The following is an 18,789-nucleotide window of genomic DNA, read 5'->3' on the forward strand; positions in this document are numbered from 1 at the left end:
CACCCTTCCCAGAAGTAACAACTGTTAAGATTTTTTCCTCTTGATTTTACAAATATATAAAGATGTCTTAAAAGAGGTAATACTCTTTTGTGAATTCCCACCCCACCATCCCCCTCCCTTTTTTTTTTTTTTTTTTTTTTGGGGACAAGGTCTCACTCTGTGGCCCAGGCTGGAGTGCGGTGGTGTGCTCTCAGTTCACTGCAGCCTTGACCTCCTGGGCTGAAGTGATCCTCCTGCTTCAGCCTCCAGAGTAGCTGGGAGTACAGGTGTGCACCACCACACCGGCTAATTTCATTTTTAGTAGAGGCGGGGTCTCCCTGTATTCACAACCCAGGCTGGTCTTGAATTCCTGCATTCAAGCCATCTTCCCAAAGTGCTGGGATTACAAGCATGAGCCACCCCACCTGGCCCTTTACCCCTTTCTTAAAAGGTGTCATGCTGTCTCATCAGCTCCTTGGCTTTTCTCATTGGACATATTTTTGAGCCTTGTGTGGGTCTGGGTCACTCCTGGAGCTGTCCGGGGTGCTCCTGTCTGTGATTGTCCTGTGCTGTAGCCCCCTGGTGCCCCCCGATGAACCCTTGGGTGGCTTCCAGCTTTTCACAATGACAAAGAATGCTTCGAGGGGTCTGGGCAAGGCTTTCTTGAGGGCAGGTGAGCAGTGAACTCTCCGGTGGGGAGGGGTGCATTTTCAGCTGGAGGAGACACTGTCCCATTGCTGTCCGAAGCGTCTGTGGTGGGGCTGCAGCCAGCTGGCCACCGCGAGGGGAAGTGCGCAGCTGTTCTTGCACGAAGGTTCCCCGTGAGGTCGTCTTGGGCAGCAAGTTGGTGGCAGAGAGGGGAACAGCAAAGCCCTGGCTGGACAGGGTGTCAGAGCAGAAGTGGGAAGGCGGGACCCACAGAGCTCCAGGGGACCCCTGGAGCTCCAGGTGCAACCCCATTGGGTGGGGGTGGGTGAGGTTCCTGGGAGGCACGCAAAGGGAAAACGGGCAAGACCCGGGATGTGAAGGCTGGCTGCAGGCTCGGGCTGGGTGAGAACCAGCAGCACTTGGTGTGGCTGGCAGGGTAGCCCGCCAGCACAGCCAAGGGGGCAGGGTAAAGGCAAAACTCAGGTCTCTGGGTGGTGCCAGCACAGGGCAGGGGTGTGCAGAGCATGGGCATAGAGAGTCCTCCAGGGGCCCTGGCTCCCTGACAGCAGCACAGAGACAGGGAGGGGGTTCCCTCCGAGCATGGGAGACAACTCAAGGCCTACCAGGTATGGGGCTGAGGCTCCCTGCTCAGGCCCCCCATCCCCCACCATGGGATGGCACTTGGTCCCAGCCCTCAGAGATGTGATGGGAGCAGGTGGGAGAAGGAGGCGGGTGGCCTGGTGGGAACTGGGCTCTCTATCCTGGGAGACTCTTAGGTTCCGGAACCCTCTCAAGAGTCCAGTTGCAAGACTTAGAAGGAGTTTCTTAAACAAACAAACAAACAAAAAAACCAAACCAAACAAAACAAAACAAAAAAAACAGTGTTATTGAGATGTAATCCACATACCATACAATTTGCCCCCTTAAAGTATACAATTCAGTGGTTTTTAGTATATTCACAGATATGTGCCACCTTGATCACGGTCAATTTAGAACATTTTCATCACCTCCAAAAGAAACCCTTTAGCTATCACCCTATCTCCACGATCACAAATCTCCGCGCTGTTGCTATAGGTTTTCCTGGTCCGGGCATCTCACAGGAGAGCACGCGCAGGGTGTGTGGTCTTCTGTACCGGGCTCCCTCCATTCAGCACCACGTTTGCAGGGATCGTGCACGCTGGGGCCTATAACCAGCACTTCCTTCCTTCTGAGGCCGAACGATGCACCACATTTTGTTCATTCATTCATCAGTCGATGAACACTTAGGTTATTCTCACCTTTTTTTGACTTTGGATGGCCCCTGACTTACGATGGTTTGACTTCATGGTTTTTGACCTTACAGTGGTGTGAAAGCCACATCCATTCAGGAGAAACTGTACTCCGAGCACCCATGCGAGCATTCTGCCATGAGATGTTCAACGCTTTATTATAAAAAAGGTTTTGTGGGGCCGGGCGCGGTGGCTCATGCCTGTAATCCCAGCACTCTGGGAGGCCAAGGTGGGCGGATCACCTGAGGTAAGGAGTTCGAGACCAGTCTGGCCAACATGGCGAAACCCTGTCTCTATTAAAAATACAAAAAACAGCCGGATGTGGTGGCACGTGCCTGTAGTCCCAGCTACTCGGGAGGCTGAGGCAGGAGAATGACTTGAACCCGGGAGGCGGAGTTTGCAGTGAGCCCAGATCACACCATTGTGCTCCAGCCTGAGCAACAGAGTGAGACTCCATCTCAAAAAATAATAATAATAATAATCGAAAAAATATATAACAAAAATAAAAACACAATAAAAAATAATAAAAATAAAAAAGGCTTTGTGTTAGATGATCTTGCCCAACTCATGTCAATGCTCTGAGCACGTTTAAGATAGGCTAGGGTGAGCTATGATATTCAGAACGTTCGATGTCTTAAATGCATCTTCAACTTATGATTATTTCCAACTTAGAATGGGTTTATCGTAAGTGGAGGAGCATTTGTACTATGAATAACGTTGCTATAAACATTCGTGTACACGTTTCAACGTGGACATATGTTTTCATTTCTCTTGGGTGTGTGTACCTACGGGTGGAATTGCTGGGCCATTTGGTGGCTCTGTTTCAGGAACTGCCAGACTGTTTTCCACAGGGCCGCAGCCACTTCACATTCCCACCAGCAGGGCGTGAGGGTTCTGACTTCACACTTCTCACCAACACACATTATCTGACTTTTAAATTCTAGTCATCCTAGTGGGAGGAGTTGCTTTTTGAGGAAACTTCAAAAGCAGGTGGGGCTAGGTGAGGTGCCTCACACCTGTGATCCCAGCACTTTGGAAGGCCAAAGTCGGAGGATCGCTTGAGCCCTGGAGTTCGAGGCCAGCCTGGGCAACATAGCGAGACCCCTGTCGCTACAAAAAATTAAAAAATTAGTTGGGCATGGTGACATGTGCCTGTAGTCCCAACTGCTTGGGAGGCTGAGGCAGGAGGATCACTTAAGCCCAGGACTTTGAGGTTGCAGTAAGCCATGATCGCGCTACAGCACTCCAGCCTGGGCGATAGAGCCAGACCCTGTCTCAAGGAAAAAAAAGAAAAAGAAAAAAAAAAGCAGGTGGCAGAGCTAGCTTGGTGCACCCCTGGGCTCCAGGACTGTCAGGAGTCTGCGTTGGCTTCATCTCAGTCAGACCCCGGCCACACGAGCAGCTTCAGCCACTTCCTGGTCTGATCTTGGAATTTGGAGTCCCCCTCCCAGTGGTTCCTGCAAAGCCCCAGGTGGACTCAGAGTGGCCTCCTCTTGACAGTCAGTTGTGAGTCAGCAATTTCCTCTCATGATTAAGACGGTCCCACGGGAGCTTTGGTCACTTGGAACCTAAAGACACTTGACTGATCCCATTGGTCCTCCTGAGTGGTTCAGAGTCTGGGAGGCTGCCAGGGCCCAGGTCACACTTCCTGGCCTGACCAGACCAATGAGCCCATCACCTGGAATCTGCAAGCCCCTCCGTTGAGCTGGGAGCCCTTCGAGGGACTCCTGCTTGCATTAAACCTATACCAGTGCTTTCTGAGTTTCACTCTCCCCTCCGGGGTGTGATGATGATGCCAACCATCCCTGAGGGGCCTGTGACAAACTCTACCCCTTTATACATCCTGCCTCTGATATGAACAGCCTTTTTCTTGGGTCCCTGAACACAGTTTTGTTACTGCTGGGGCTTAACAAAGCCTTCCTGAACGCCCAGGAGAGCAGCAGAGACCTAACAGAGGACTCCAGAGGCTCAGACCCAGCCCCGCACGGCTCCTCCACCCCAAATTCAGCCCCGGGGTCTTGTTCACCAACTGCTGGGTCAGAGGTCCTGATTTCCATGTCTACTTGCTGCTGGGTGACAGGGCAGCTTTCCCTGGCCCCTGCCAGGGGGTCCCCAACCAGGCATCTCACTGATTTCATGGACCTGCCCCAGAGAGGGGCACCCAGTTCTGTAGTACCCATCCCCCCAGGGCTGCCCCCACTTCCAGTTTTCCAGGGGGTAGCACTGTGATGTCACCCCTAGTGAGGGCCGTTTTGTTCCTGTCACACTCCCCACTACCACAACAACTAGGCCCCATCCTTGAGGGACGCAGGCTGCACAGAGAAGCAGAGAAACAAGAGAAGGGAAACCTTAGCTGTGGAGCTTCCAAAGTCCAGGTCCTACCACATGCAGTACATTTGGAACGCTCTCTGCACAGCACGTGTCTCCCCCTCGGCATGGACAGTTGAGGTTAAACATTGTCTGTCTGGGGAGGACAGAAGAGTATAAGGAACTAAGGGAGAGGGCTCTCCTGGGCTGGGTGGGGGTACGCCTGGGGAAGGATAAGCCCCCAGGGGCAGCTGCAGCTCTGATCTCGGGATTGGTGGGGCTGAACCTCATTTCCTGGGAGGGGCAAGGTCCCCAGGTGCCCTGTGCCCTGAGAAGGCCAGGAGACTCTAGACAGGGAGTGAGCAGTGGTGGCTCAACAGAGGGCCTGTGACAGCCCAGCGAGCTCCCCAGCCCCAGAGCCCTGTAGGGAGCGGCCAAGTTCTCAAGGAGGGCCTGGAAGGGCGTCCCAGTTGTGACAAGAGGAGGCCACAGCCAAAACTTGCTTGGCCCTTACAAGCAGAGACCAGATGGGGATGCAGACAGCTCATCGGCTGCCAACTCGGAACAGAGATGACAGCCAAGAACCACATGTCCCAGTGTATGTCTTGGGGGTGCCAGCAGGGATGACATCGACCGATGACCCATCTGCCACCTCCCCTGATGTTTAATGATGTCACCCATATTTGCTGGGATCTGTGGGGTCCAAGAGATGGGGGAGGGGGCCCTGAATCTTCTGAGTTGAAGCTGACAGAGCTGAACTGAACTCAAAACTTTTCTGCTACTCAGTAGAAAACGAAGGTTGGAAAGGAAGAATGCAGATAGTAGGAAAGTAAGGTGGTGGTTTTGGCACACCTGCGTGAGTGGCCTGAACATTCACACCCACAATCCAGGGCTGAATGCGAGACAGTGAATGCAGCCTTTGGTGGGGTGGCTCTTCCTCCCCGTCCCTGGTCATGTGATGGGCACTGGTGTGTACTGAGCATTTCCTCCTCGCTCTCCCTCCTGGGGGTAGGTGTCAGGGGAACAGAGAGGGCTGGGTGAGTGGTGAACACAGCCATCTATCTTCCTGCTCCCCAAGTCCCCCTTTGGTGAGGATGTTGCCAGGAGCAGGCAAGAGCTGGGAGGGCAGGTAGTGATGACTAGGAAGGAAAGAGGCAGTCCCAGGTGCCTGGGTGACCTGGTGGCCAGAGGAGAGGGAGAGGCCTGGAGGAGGCTGGGACAGAGGAAGGCTCAGAGGAGGCACTGGGCGGTGGTCAGCAGACTTAGGAGCCAGAATCCACTTCGGGTTCCTGGGCATATTCCCTAAGCAATCGGAGCCTCCGGTCCTCACCCCAAACATGGTGGGCTCCACATGTCTGCCTGGCCCACATCTTTCTCCTTCCTGGTTCTCACTTGGGAAACCTTCATCTCCCAGTAGTTTAGGCAGTGCTGACCCTGGCCTCTGGCTTCAGGCCTGGCCAATGGGGCTATATTCTTGCACCCTTGTTGGAACTGCTGGCCGAGGGAAGCTGGCTGTCTGCCAAGATGGCTGGGCTGAGCAGTGAGCGCCCGTGGGCCCCTCCTTGCTGATCTCCCCAAGCTGGGCCCAGGCCCCTGCCAGGCCCTTTGTACCTGCTGCTCACTTCCCTGGGGTGCCTTCTCCTCTGACCTTCACCTTCAGCTCCTCTCATCTGAGGCTCAGCCCAGTGGCCCTACTCAGAGAGGCCAACTTGGCTCCCTTTAAAGCAGTCCCCAGTCCTGTCCCAGGGCCTTCCCTATGTCTGCGTTTCTTCCCAGCACTCACCACCGTCCGAGATGAGCTCCTGAGCTACTTTAACTGACCATCTCCTCCTCTGATATCAGCCGCCAAGAGCAGGGACCTTGCTGCTCTCCTTCCCAAGCCAGGGCCCAGCACAGAGCAGAGGCTCAGCAGTCCCTGCCTGGACACTGAATGCTACTGAGAACTCTGTGCCTGGTGTGGGGCAGAGTCTCCAAGGTCACAAACGCATCTCGGGGGTGCAAAATCCCTGCTAAGGTTTTCTAAAACAAAACTTAATTTCTGTCTTGAGTCCTCATTAGAGTAAATTCAGGATAAATTTGGCCCATTTTGGGGTGTTCTTGGTCCATTTGTGGTTGCACTCAGGTGGAGGAGGGACCCAGGAAGGGTCAAGGCCTCGAGTGGGGCCAAACTCCCCAGACATCTGTGTGACCTCCACGCTGCACCCACAACCCAGGGGTCTCTGCCTTCCACACTGGCTCCACATAGTCCTCCGTCCTGCCTGGTACAGGATCCATCCCTGCCGCATGCCCCTCTTAGGCCACCAGGGTCCCCCGTCACGTCCCAGGACCAATCTGGTGACCCCTCTGCTTCAAAACATACATTCTGCCTCAGTGGGGCACATGGGGACTCTAAGCTGCCCCCATCCATTCTGTCCAGGCCCCTCTCACAGGAGTTAGGAGGGGCTGTCTTGGTGGCTGGTGACCTGATGAGTGGGTGTCTCCGTGGGCCCCACTGCTCCCCTCCGAACATCCCCCTGCCTGGGATCCCCAGACTCCTTACAGGGCCAGGCTAGCTCCTCTCCCTGTCACCCTGGGGCTCTGCCAGCTACCAGGCAGGAGGCTGTCAACACCGGGAGGAGGACATATCCGAGGCATCTCGGACGGCAGGCGTGAGTGAGCAAGGCTCGTCCTGCTAAGGGTCTGGGGACGTGACTGGGTGTGCGGAGGAAGAGAGAGGCCAGGCTCAGGCTTCATCTTGTTTAATCCCTGGAGGACCTAGGGGATCCCTGTTTAGACCCCTGCAGGCTGCAGTGCGGCTCTGCTCCGGCCTTACCGCCTCCCCGCAGCTCAGAGGATGGGACTGGGGTCCAGCTCCCTGCCCGCCCCGCACCCCGTACCCCGCACCCCGCAGCCTGTCCGTCCATCCGCCCCGCTTCACTTCGCTGTCCCCTCTCGGGGTTCGAGTCGCAGCCTCCAGCCTCACCCCGCACCTCCCGCCCTGCAGCTCAACTCTCGCCTCCGCTGCAATTTATTACTGGAGGCCGCAGAACCAGCGGCGTGGAGTGCGCCTCCCGGGAGCCGCCGCTGTCGGAGAAAGGCACCCACCCGCCTGGGCCGGCTCCCGGGCGCGGGGCGGTGTCTCAGGGAGGCGTCTCAGCCGAGCTGCAGGGCGAGGGGAGCGAGCCGGGTCCCGGGGGAAGGCATCCGGTCAGGGCCTCGCCCACCCGGGTGGCTCCTGCGCCACGGGGCCTGAGCTCCGCCTTTGGGATCCGCGAGGATTGGAGACTGGGGACCCGGCGGCAGAGGGTCCAGGCAGAAAAGCTCCGTGTGGCCCCCAGGGAGGGTGGATTTAAAGAAAACCAGTCACATTAAAAAGCCAGGGTTCATGGAAATACTTGGACTGCTGGCTTCTCCTGAAAAACGGGCAGTCGACACCGGGAGGGCTTCCACAAGGCAAACCTGGGGGGCAGCCCCGTTTAGAAGGCCCGGCTGCCCTCTTCAGTCACCCAGCGCCTCGCCAGACCCCAGGGGACATTTGGGCTTGAGACCCCTGCTCTGCGTGGAGCACAGCAGAGGCCAGGGGAGACTGTGGCCCAGCTGTTCCACGGGCTTCTGGAGGCCAAGGACTCTCTCTTTTTGTTTTTATCTTTGTATATTACTCTGGTACATAAAGGCTGGCATATAAAAGTGTTGAATAAATAAATTTTCAATGAACAGCTGAATGAATGATGATGGTGATGAATGAAAGAATGGATGGTGATGACTACCCAGAATTATAATCAAGTGGATGAGACTCAACCACTTGAAAAGGTGAGTCCACATTGCAGGCCAAGGAAGCAGAGGTGCAGAAGCTGGGGGCCCCTGAAGGAGTCCAGGGCACTTGGGGTGGAGTGGGGACCAGGGCAGCATGGCTGCCCAGGGGCGGCAGGAAGGCCAGGCTGAGGGGCTGGAATTTGAGCTTCCTGGCTGCTTTACTATCCAGTCACCTGAGCTTTAAACACCCCAAGTCTGGGGCCACCCTCCAGGCCCAGGAAATCAGACTCTTCACCGGTGGGTGGGGCAATCTGTGCTTTAAAAATGTTGCCGGTTGGGCGCGGTGGCTCACGCCTGTAATCCCAGCACTTTGGGAGGCGGAGGCGGGCGGATCACGAGGTCAGGAGATGGAGACCAGCCTGGCCAACATGGTGAAACCCAGTCTCTACTAAAAATACAAAAATTAGCCGGGCATAGTGGCGCGCGCCTGTAATCCCAGCTGCTAGGGAGGCTGAGGCAGGAGAATCGTTTGAACCCGGGAGGCGGAGCTTGCAGTGAGCCGAGGTCGTGCCACTGCACTCCAGCCTGGCGACAGAGACAAACTCCGTCTCAAAAAAAAAAAAAAAAAAAGTTCTCCCAGGCGATTTTGGAGCCCCCAAAAGCTGCATGGCGGGGAAGTGATTATCTGCCACGGGTCTGCTGCTGCATCCATCCCTCTTCCTGTCCCGCCTCCCAGGGCTGGGTGTCTTTCTAAAGCCACGGGTCACCTTTCTGAGTGGTGGTCAGGCCCTGGGGGTCCATCTTAGCCACTCACCATATTTTAAGTAAGTTTTAGAGGGAAGGAAAAGTATGAAATGACTCTCTTTGTTTTGCCCAAGTGAATCCATTTATAAAGTGCAGCACTTGTTTAAGAAAAAAACAACAGCTATTGACAAAATATAAGAAAATAAATTAAAGCCGCAGCTTCTTAAAAGGACCCTGTCCGATAATTTGATTTTTTCCCCCTTCTTCCCTCAAAGGCCAGAATGACACAATCAATCTTGCTGTTCCATAGGCTGTCTCATTACAGCTTTTTCTTAAGTGGAAAAAAAAAGAAAAAGAAAAAGAAAAAAAGTGGAAAGAAACTGAGTGCCATCTACAGCACCATCACCTCCTGCCCTACAGTAGATCCACAGGGACCCTCTGTCTCCCCTGTCCCAGCCTTCTTGTCCTGCTGCAGCCCAGCTCTGACCCCCACCCTACCCCAGCTATGCCCTCCAGATGGGACCAATCAACTGGTCTTAGATGAGACTGGTCAGCTCAGAGGCCTTCCCGCCAAATCTCATGACCCATAGACTCCATGGGGATCCTATCTTAAGTCGTCAAGTGGGTCAGTCATCAAATTTCTCATCCTGACAGCCTCATCCAAATAACTGACATTTTTCATGAGTAAAATACATAGCAGAACGCAGGTGTGCTGAGGGCTTTGCACACCCGGGTGAACCCCCTCTGCGTGCAGCACTTTGCTTCCAACATAATGCAGATCTCAGGTGGAGGAGCTCCCACCACCTCCACCTCCTCATACGACCCTCTTCCTCAAATGTTGCCCTGCATGGTTACCATCCATCCCGTCAGCCACACACACTGGGTGCCTGCCCAACATTGGTGGCACTCTGATCATCCCCCACGATGAGAACAGGTAAGGTTTTTTGGGAATAAAACCAGTTTTAAAAGGCAGTCCCACCTGCGTTTAGATCCAAGGCCATAGCATGTCCTTGGCCAGATCACTGCGTCCCTGTGAGTTTCTCCACCCAGAGAGCGAGGTCAATAACACCCAGGGGTGGTTGTGAGGATTGAATGTGCAGCCATATGTAATCATCATCATCATATTTTATAATCGAGCACTTGCTCGTTGCCTGATCCTGAGTTATCATTCCTTTCTGACATTATCAGATTAAGTCTTCAGTTCATATTATTTGCCTTACTTTACAGGTGAGAAAACAGACATGCAGAGAGGTTAGGTTAATTGCCTTTGGTCTTATAACTAATAAGAGGGAAGGGTTTTTTATTGTGGGGGGTTTTCTAGAACCCGGGCCCCCCTTGCTTGTTAGTCCCCATTTCCCTCTGGAAAGTTCCCCACCAAGTGTGGTCTTTGAGGAGAGCAGTGATGGTGCTACCTCTCACAGTGGAAGCTCTGGGGCAGCTTGTCCCAGGCTGTGGGGCCAGAAGTAAACTCAGCTGAGACCCTCAACCAGTCTTCAGTCCTTGGTGCTCTCAGACTTGGTCCCCCAACCTCCATGGATTCAGATAACCCCAAATTTACCTTCCCTTTTTGCTTAATATGGGCAGAGTCTCTCTGCAGCTTGCAACGCCAGGACTCTGCTTGCAACAAAATGAGTAATAATAATATACCAAAAGTAGCTATTATTTCTTGAGCATTTATTATGTGCTAGGTCTTGAGATAAAGAGCTTTATAGATGTTATGGTGTCTCATCCTTGCTACCTCATACAATTGTCCCTGTTTTACAGGCAAGAAAACTGAGGATCATATACATTTGGATTCTTGCCTGGCATCACACAGCTGGATGGAGGGCCAGGGGCTCAAACCCTGAGCTGCCTGAGCATAAGTCTGTGAGCATAAAACTCTGTTGGTGGGCCTGACATAAGAGGTGCTTACTCGGTGATGGCTTTAGCACCATGTATGCATGCATTAGGTCTGTTAAAAATTAGTGGGGAGGTTCTAGTTGGAGGTGAGATGAAGTAGACACACTCCACCTTGTCTCTCCCACAAAATGCAGCTTCAAACCTGGACTAATTGCATGAATTACCTCCTTTAAGTCTCTGAAAAAAAGACCAGGTATCAAAGTAACACCAAATTGGTGGTAAGTTTACTATTTTTCCCCCATCCAATATCCCCTGAATTGAAACCCCTGAATTCAATGCAGCCAAAAACCTTGAAGTGGATATCAGCATCTATAGAGAGATCTCCAGGGAAAATCCTCTGATTCTGGCTTCGGGACCAAGAAAGGGGTCTCCCACTGCTCCCGGTGAGTGAAGAAGCCTCCTATTTTTTTTTTCTTTTTCTCTTTTTCTATTCTGTCATGCCACAGCCCCTAAGCAATGATGTGGCAGTAGCACTAGCAACAGTAGCAATAGCAGCAGCGAAAGCTGGCGGGAACCTAAAACTCTGAGGAAGGGGAATTTTCCTCTCCAGTTGGAGGAGCCGTGGTCCATGAAGGTGGGGCAAACCCCTGCTGCTTTGCTATCTCTGGTGCTTGGGCTCAACTCATACAGTCACAGGAAATGCATGGCAGAGGAGAAATAAAGCCCCAGATTTCTGGCCCAAGGACTGGACAAGGGGAACCTCAGTGAACCAGAAAGTATAGGAGAGATCTCAGAGAGAGAAGAGCTGGGAAAAGTGATCCCTTAAAGTTGTTTGTGAAATCCTGGGCTCCTTCCCAAAATGTGCATGATCTGTACAGGATTAGACCTTAAACTGCATACTTGAGAACTGAACTATGGGATAGTGCACTGCTCAAATCCCAGATTAGCCATGGGGTGGTACATACGGGGCAGATTCAAATAGTGAAACGGCAAAAAAATAAAATAAGTAATAAAAAAATGAATAAATAGCAAAACTTTGTAAATTGAACTGACATTGGAACCACAGGCCACAGGAGGCTGTTGGGAACTTATGACCTGAACTCACCTGGATCATTTGCCTGCTAACAGAAAAATACCAAAAATTACTCTATATAGAAAGAACCAGGAGTGGCTGGGCACAGTGGCTCATACCTATAATCTCAGCACTTTGGGAGGCCAAGGCGGGTGGATCACCTGAGGTCAGGGGTTTGAGACAAGCCTGGCCAACATGGTGAAACCCCATCTCTACTAAAAATACAAAAATCAGCTGGGTGTGGTGGCGTGTGCCTATAATTCCAGTGACTCAGGCAATTCCAGCTATTCAGGAGGCTGAGATGGAGAATCGCTTGAACTAGGGAGGTGGAGGTTGCAGTGAGCTGAGATTGTGCCACTGCACTCCAACCTGGGTGACAGAGCGAGACTCCATCTCAAAAAGAAAAAAAAAAGAACCAGGAAAGGCTCAACTCACTCAGGAAAAGATGCCAATGCTGAGGCTACTTTGCTGAGATATCAGACTTTACAGCATCTATTATGAAAGTGGTGCAATGTGTAAGAGCAAACACTCTTGAAATGAATGGAAAGACATAAAGTCTCAGCCAAGAAACAAGATACCAAGAAGAACCAAGTGGAAATTTAGAACTGCAAAAGACAATAACAAGAATCTCCCTGGATGGGCTCAATAGCAAAATGGAGATGATAGAGGAAGAATCCAGTGAACTTGAAGATAGATTAATAGAAGTCATCCAATTTGAATAACAGGCAAAAAAGAGTGTTTAAAAAATGAGCAGAACTTCAGGGACCCATGAGGAAACACCAAAAGGTCTAACATTCTTATCATTTGAATTCTGGAAGGAGAGAAGAAATAAATAGGGTCTGGAAAAAATATGTAAAGAAATCATGGTGAAAATTTTCCAACTTTGGTGAAAAACATAAACCTACAGATGTAATAAGCTCAGTGAATCCTAAACAGAAGAAACCCAAAGAAATCTGTGACCAGAAAATCATAATCAAACTTCTGACAATGAAAAATGAAGACAAAATCTTGAAAGCAACCCCCAAAAAATGACACATTTCCTATAGGGGAAAAATGATTCAAATGACTCTGGATTTCTCATCAGAAACCATGAAGGCCAGCAAAAGTGGAACGACAGTTTTAAGGTGTTTAAACAAGACAAAACAAAATAAGAAAAGAACTGTCAAATCATAAGTCTTTAGAAGAAATACCTTCTGGATGAAGGTAAAATAAAGACATTTTCAGATGAAGGAATGCTAGGAGGATTTGTTACTGGGAGACTTGCACTAAAAGACTGCTACAACAAATTCTTTAGACAGAGATCATAGTGGAAGGAAATGTGTAACATCAGGAATAAATGGAGAGCAGAGGAAATGGTAAATACTTGGATAAATATAATAGGCGATTTTTTCTCTTGTTGAGCTCTTTAAAATATGTCTGATGGTTAAAACAAACAAACAAAAAAACATTGTGTGGTAGGGTTTTCAGTGGCTGTAGATGTAATATAGAAGACAAATATAACATAAAAGGGAGAGGATAAAGGGACCTACACAGCAGTAAGTTCTTTACACTTCACATGAAGTAGACTGAGAAGAGTTAAGTATGTCTATTGCATTTTCTAGAACAACCTCTAAAAAAACTATTCAAAGAGACATAGTAAAAAGTTAAATAAATAAATTAAAATCAAATACATTCATAGGAAAACAAATAATCTTAACTTAAGCCTTACATTTTACACAAAAATTAACTCTATTTTTTCTTTTTTGAGCAAGGGTCTCATCCTGTCTCCTAGGCTGGAGTGCAGTGGTCAATCACAGCTCACTGCAGCCTTGACCTCCTGGGCTCAGATGATGCTCCTACCTCAGCCTCCTGAGTAGCTGGGACCGTAGGTGCGCTCCACCATGGCTGGCTAATTTTTTTTTTTTTTTTTTTTTTTTGAGATGGAGTTTTGCTCTGTCACCCAGGTTGGAGTGCAGTGGCGCGATCTTGGCTCATTGCAAGTTCCACCTCCCGGGTTCACGCCATTCTCCTGCCTCAGCCTCCTGAGTAGCTGGGACTACAGGCGCCTGCCACCGTGCCCAGCAAATTTTTTGTGTGTGTTTTTAGTAGAGACAGGGTTTCACCGTGTTAGCCAGGATGATCTCAATCTCCTGACCTCATGATCCACCCGCCTCGGCCTCCCAAAGTGCTGGGATTACAGGTGTGAGCCACCACGCCCAGCCATGCCTGGCTAATTTTTTATTTGTAGAGAAGGGGTCTCACCATGTTGCCCATGCTGGTTGGTCTCAAACTCCCTGGCTTAAGTGATCCTCCTGCCTTGGCCTCCCAAAATGCTGGGATTACAGGTGTGAGCCACCATGCCAGGCCTCAAAAATGGACTCTAAATAGATTATAGATAAAACTTTTAAATGGAAACATAGAAGGGCATCTTTATGACCTGTGATTAGACAAAGAGTTTGTAGACATGCTATTAAAAACACAGTCTATAAAAGGATAAGTTGAGTTTCATCAAAATTAAAACTTTTGCTTTGAGAAAGAGACTGTTAAGAGAATAAAAAGACAAGCTATGGACTTGGAGAAAATATTTACAAACCACATATCCAACAACAGATTTGCATTCAGAGCATATAAATAACTGTCAAAACTTAACAGTAATGTCATGGAATCTTTGGGGTGTCACTTTCTGGTCTGAAACCTCTGGTGGTGGTGCCTTTGCTCACCCCCAGAGTTTTGCTCAGGCCCACTGGGCTTGTTCCACCCACTCGGCCTGGCAGGCTGCACTCAGCTCACACTACCAGCCTGGATCCCACATCTGCCAAGGACGAGTCAGGCGTGGAGCGGCGAGGGGTGTGTGAGCAAGTGTGGGGTCCCGCTTCTGTGCAGTCAGACACACCTGCAGTGGGGAGGGCAGCACAGGTGCCGGCTCTCTGTGAGGCTGTGGCTGGACCAGGTGCATTGCAGGTAGCTTCCCCGGCCGGCACTGGGAAATGCAGTGGCACCCAGAAGCTTGGAGATTCCAGGCACTGCAGGACCCCAAAGAGGGAGTCACAGCCCTAGCTCAGAGAGGCCTCCCAGGTCTGGGCTCCCTAAAGGGCTGCAGGTCTTCTCTCCTCTTTACCTGCAATGTGGTGAGCAAGGGCCATGTTTCAGCCCTGTTCATGTTATAGCTCTTTTAGCTCCACCATTTGGTGGTCCCGAGTTCTTCTCCCGCAGCCAGAAAGAATGAGGTATGCAAACAAGTGCAGGGTGAGCAAGATGAAGAAGAGCTTACTGCGCAACAGAACAACTCACAGGAGACCTACAGGGGGTAGCTCCCTTCTGCAGCCAGGGTGTCCCAATGAGTGTTCAGCTCCTAGCAGAGAGGAGATCCTGGAGTGTGAAGCTCCTCTCTGCTGCTAGTCATCCCACTGTCTGCTCAGCTCTGGCTGAGCCCAGGGCTTTTATGGGCCTCAGAGGCAGGGACATGCATGCTGATTGGTCCACGGGCCGCCATGGACAGACCCAGAAAAGACACTTGGGTCAGTGGGCCTGGAAGCCTGGCCCCCAGCTTTCAGGCTCTCCCTGGCCTGAAGATGGAACCTCACTGGGGACTGCTGCCTTCTGCCCAGGAATTTGTCTGCCTCCTGCTGCAGATCATGGCACTGGGCTCAGCCCTGATAGCAAAGAGAAGCCAGGCAAGGGGAGCAGGCACTTCCAAGCCTGCAAGGGCAGGGGGACTTCCCAAGCCTCCAAGAGTGCAGGGATGCCTGAGTCTGCAGCAGCAGTTTGAGGGTGGTGGGTGGGGGAAGGGCTCCTGTCTGCTCCTGGAGTGGGAAGCCCAGGTCTGCAGCCTTGGTTTGGGCGGTTGCAGCTGCACCCAGGAGGGCAGGGTTCCTGTCTGTTCCTGGCCCCCCAAGAGCACAGGGAGACTCGGATCTGCAGCCAGGACTTGGGTGGCTGCAATGTCACCTGGGGAGCTCCTACCCCAGCTTGGAAAGGGTGGGACTCCCGTTTGTCCCCACCTGCTGGCTCCACAAAGTGTGCAGCCCTGGCTGTGACTCCCTGCTGCAGTCGGCGTGATGGAGCCACTGCTGCCATCAGTAAGAAAACAAAAAACCCACTTAAAAACTGGACAAAAGATCTGAACAGATACTTTACAGAAGAGGATATAAAGGTGTCCAATAAGCATATGAAAAGATGTTCAACATCATTATCCATTAGGGCAATAGGTACAACTACACATCCACTAGAATGAATAAAATAAAAGTTCTGACAATACCAAGTGGAATGCTCACACATTGCTGATGAGAACTCAAAATGGCACCACCAGTCTGGAAATTGATTTATCAATTGTTATAAAGTTAAATATATGCTTACCATGTGACCCAGCAATTCCACTCCCAGGGATTTACTCTACAGAAATGAAAACTTATGTTCCCATGAAAATTGACCCATGGCTGGACATGGGAGCTCACGCCTGTAATCCCAGCACTTTGGGAGGATGAGGCAGGAGGATCACTTGAGTCCAGGAGTTCGAGACCAGCCTGGGCAACATAAGGAGACCCTGTCTCAACAACAACAACAACAACAAAAATAGCAGGGCATGGTGGTGCACACCTGTAGTCCCAGTTACTTGGGAGGCCAAAGCAGGAGGATTGCTGCAGCCCAGGAATTCAAGGCTGCAGTGGGCTATGATTACATCACTGCACTCCCGCCTGGGCGACTAAGTGGGATCCTGTCTCAAGAAATTAAATAAATAAACAAATAAATAAATTACTGTGAGGAAAAACATTATTGAAAACTTAGTCCCTGTTGGTCTCCAGTAAGTTGTGGGTGTACAAAGCGGAATCCGGTAAGGTCCACATTTGTGGGCGTCTTCCAAACAAAGCCAGCAACAGCATGACATAAGGGGGTAGGAGGAGGGTCAAGTTTCACCCTAATTGCCACCTTCTCAGAGAGGCCTTCCCTGACCCTCCCCACACAAAGTAGCATCCTTGTATGAATTTCCCGTTGCTGCTGTAATAAACCACCCCAAGATTAGATGTTTAAAACAATGCACACTTATATCTTACGGTCCTGGGGGACACAAGTCCAACCTGGGTCCCACTGGACTAACATCAAGGTGTGGGCAGGGCTGTGCTCTTCCTGGAGGCTATTGGGGGGAGTCTGTTTCCTTGCTTCTTCCAGCTGTCCTCCCCCATCCTCATGGCCCCCTTTTCCCCCTTCAAGTTGGGCTGAGTCCCTCCTGCACTCTCACTCTCTGGTTCTCTTCCCTCTGTCTCCCTCTTCCATCTCTAAGGACTCTTGTGATTCTACTGGGCCTATCAGATAATTCAGGACAACGTCCCCAACTCAAGGTCAGCTCATGAGCCACCTGCAATGGCTTCTGATGCTAACTGCCTGGAATTAGGCCAGACTCCACAGGCTAAGGGTACATTCCTCCGCAAGACTGCCCTCACTTCAGACACCAGCCACAGGAGTAAGGGGCCCCAGGCCACCCCCACTTCTCACCAGCTGCCTACACATTCAGGGGCTCTCACTGCACCCTCAGGTTTGATAATTTGTTAGAATGACTCAGAACTCAGGAAAGGGCTATACTTACGATGATAAACGGATACAATCAGAACCAACCCAAGAGACAGACCCATAGGGCGAGGTCTGGGAGAGTTCCAAACATGAAGTGTCCATCATCATCTCCCTGTGGAGTCAGGACGCATCCCCCTCTGAGACATCAACCTGTGACAAAACAGAGTATTGCCAGCCAGGGATGCACACCTGAGCTTTGGTGTTGAGTTTTTATTGGGGTTCCATTACACGGACACAATTGCTTGAATGGGCTGCATCATTGGCCGTGAAGCTGAACCCCATCTCCATCCCCCTCTCCTCCATGGAGGTCGGGCTGATATCATGTGTGGCTCACAGCCCCACCCTCTCATCACAGGGCTGGTCTTTCTGGCATGTCCAGCCCTGATCCTGAGCCACCTCCTTGGCATAAAGTAACAGCTATTGTCTGAGTGACTGCAAGTAACAAGACACCCATCACTCAGGAAATTCTAAGGATTTAGAGGCTACCTCCCAGGAACTGGGTACAAAGGCCAGCCAGATTCTTTATGATTCACAACCTTAAGTCCATCTTCACCTTTAACTCTCCTTGGAGTGTGACCTGACAGTCACAGGTTCCAGGGATTAGACTGAGGACATCTTTGGGGGGCTATTATTCTGCCTGGCACAACCTCCCAGTGTCTAACACATCACCCTGCTTTGTTTTTATTACAATACTGGTGCCTTTGTAAAATGGTCTTATTTTGTTGTTTATTTGCTTATGGCCTGTCTCTTCCTCTGGAGTGTCAGCTATATAAGGGCACCTTGGAGCACCCTGAGCTGACCTAGGCACGTCATGTGTGCCAAATGACAGAGGGAGAAGAGAAAGAGTTGGAGGAGGCAACATTTGAGCTGGTCCTGGAAGGATGAGCGGAGTGCTGCAGGGTGAGCAGGGACTCTGGCCAGGAGCAACAGGTGCATAGAGCCAGAGGAGGGCTTAGGGACTGGGTGGGTCAGGGAGCCCTGGGTGGATTGTTGTGGCCAGAGCACTGGGGTGTGTCGTGGGAAGGAGGCAGATGTTGGGAGCTGATCAAGACAGGCAGCTTAGACACAACTGCGTGTGGCCAGGCGACAGACCTGAGGGCACCTGCGCTATCTGCTCTAGTGCCTTCTCTCTCTGACACAGGTGCCAGGAGGGAAGCACCAGGGTATGACAAATAGGGATGGACCCTGGAGTCAGCCAGTAGTTGTGTAGTTGTGACCATGGGCAAGTCACCTCACCCCCCCGTGGCTGTCACTGAGGCTGGCCCACTTTCCTGTCCAACCCTCTTCTCTTTGCTTTCCTCTAAGGCGGAGCCTGGAGAGCTCAGTTTCCCAATCTCTCTTGCGGCAAGTGCCACCAATCTGGCCAATGAGCTGGAGAAAGAATCTTTGAGGGTGTTCTGGGAGTGGAATGGGCCCAGTAAAAAGAGGGATAGACTCAGCTGGATCAGAATTTGGCCTTCTCCTCTGCTTCCGGCTTAGAATGCCACATGATGTCAGGAGCAGCAGCAGCCACCTTGTGACCATGAGGGGCAAGCTAAGAGTAATGTCCTAAGGCTGGCAGGAAGATGGGAAGTTCCCTGGCCTGGAAGGATATCACTGAGCAACTGGGCCAGTGCCAGCAATCACCCACCTCTGGGTATTAGTTGGGCATTCTGT

This window comes from Pan paniscus, chromosome 4, assembly GCF_029289425.2.
Source record: "Pan paniscus chromosome 4, NHGRI_mPanPan1-v2.0_pri, whole genome shotgun sequence".
Taxonomy (NCBI): domain Eukaryota; kingdom Metazoa; phylum Chordata; class Mammalia; order Primates; family Hominidae; genus Pan; species Pan paniscus.